This window comes from Priapulus caudatus, unplaced genomic scaffold (genome assembly GCF_000485595.1).
Source record: "Priapulus caudatus unplaced genomic scaffold, Priapulus_caudatus-5.0.1 Scaffold1181, whole genome shotgun sequence".
Classification (NCBI taxonomy): domain Eukaryota; kingdom Metazoa; phylum Priapulida; class Priapulimorpha; order Priapulimorphida; family Priapulidae; genus Priapulus; species Priapulus caudatus.
In genome coordinates, this window is record NW_014578242.1 from 69,405 (window position 1) to 71,443 (window position 2,039).

Below are 2,039 nucleotides of genomic sequence, written 5' to 3' on the forward strand. Positions count from 1 at the left end.
AGAGAGAGAGAGAGAGAGAGAGAGAGAGAGAGAGAGAGAGAGAGAGAGAGAGAAGAAAGAGAGAGAGACAGACAGGCAGACAGAGAAAAGAGAGAGCACGAGAAAGAGAGAGAGAGACACACACGTTATGATGAAAAAAACGAGGATCCGCACAGCCGCCCCTCAGCGAAGTGCCTCGTGCACAGTTTATCAGACACGACGGACGTACACCAGTAGTCGCCCGATGCGCCAACTTCATCCTGAACGCACTATAGCGACGCCGACTTCTCAANCTACTAGGCACTTAAAAAAAAAAACCTAACCCTAACCCTAACCCTAAAAAAAAAAAAATTAAATTAAAGTGCCTAGTAGTCATATCATATCGAACCTTTCTGCCTTTTGCCACACGCTCGTGTTTTACGTACGTACAACATTTTCACGCAGTGGAGCATTATGGAGCCAGTGGGTTGTGTAGAACCAGTGGGTTCGTTGTCATGACACCGTGACGTCAGACTTCGGTACTCTATAGGAGGCGTATAACAGTAAGCATCCGCGATTGTTCACCGTTGCACTACTTCGTCTCTAGAAAAGGCCTTTTTTGGCATTTTTTTTCGCCGAAATTCGGCACTAGAGTGCAATAATTAGCATTATGCACGCAAGTTGGACGCCTTGGACGCAAGGTGGATAAAGTGGTTTGAACGGTTCAAGGTAGCCTCAGGGTTAGATGACAAATCCCCACAGCACCAGGTGAACACGTTGATATTGTATGGGAGAGAAGGCAGACGAGATATTTTCTTCCTTTACATTTGCTGTATCAGAAGCAAGTGATGAGTCTCAAGACTTTGAATGTGTCAAGAAGAAGTTCGAGGAATACTTCATTGTCCGCCATAACATAATCATTAAAAGAGCTAAATTCAACGGGAGAGTGCAAGGTCTGGATGAACCAATTGATTCCTTCATTACTGCTCTACACACACTCGCCGAGCATTGTGAGTCTGGCACTCTAAAAGAAGAGCTAATTAGGGACAGAATCGTTGTTGGCATTCGAAACAAGCATCTCTCTGAGCGTATGCAAGTAAATAAGAACTTCACCCTGAAGCTTGTAACAGACCTAGCTCGTCAGTCAGCCCAGGTAAAGAATCAGGTAAGAGAGTTGACGTCAACTACGGTAGTCGGTGCTGAAGCTTTATCCGTACATGCCAAAGGTCGATGTGACAAGAAGTCTGCACGTTCGACGTCACAGTATCGTCAGAAGAGGTGTTCGTGGTGTGGAAACTATGCTCATAATCGCTCTCTGTGCCCTGCCAAAAATGTAAACTGCCGGCGATGCCAACTAAAAGGGCATTTTGAGAAGGTATGTAAGGCCAAGACAGTAAATGAAGTAACTACACAGTCTTGTTCATACGCTTCGTCAGATGTCTTCCTAGGAGAAGTATGTGTGGGCAACCAGTCAGATCGCAGCCCACAGTGGACATTTCCTATCACGGTCTGTGATAAGGAGGTGAATTTTCGGGTGGACACAGGGGCAGATGTGTCTGTAATGTCGCGACAAATGTTCGACCGTGAGTTTCCGGGGACCAGGCTGGAGTCATCCTCTAGAGTGGTCTGTGGGGCTGATCATAAGTCTATCCATACCTATGGTTGTTTCTGTGCTGAGATGACGTTTAAAGAAAAGTCGTGTGTAGAGGAAGTCTACATCTTCGAGAATGCCTCGAATCTGTTAAGCGGCAAAGCTTCCCATGAACTTGGAATCATCTCAGTTGTTGGCTCAGTGGAAAAGAAGTTTCCAAGTTTGTTTACCGGACTCGGAAAGCTGGAGACTCCATACGAGATAAAGCTGCGAGAAGACGTACGTCCATACGCTATCAGTGCGCCACGAAGGATTTCGCTCCCTCTTCTTCCCAGGGTGAAAGAAGAGCTAAGCTGCCTGCAGGCGATAGGAGTTATTTCGTCGGTGAAAGAGCCGACAGACTGGTGTGCTTCTATAGTTGTTGTGCCGAAGCCATCAGGAGACGTTCGCCTGTGTGTGGATCTGACTAAGCTCAACGTGGCAGTCCAGC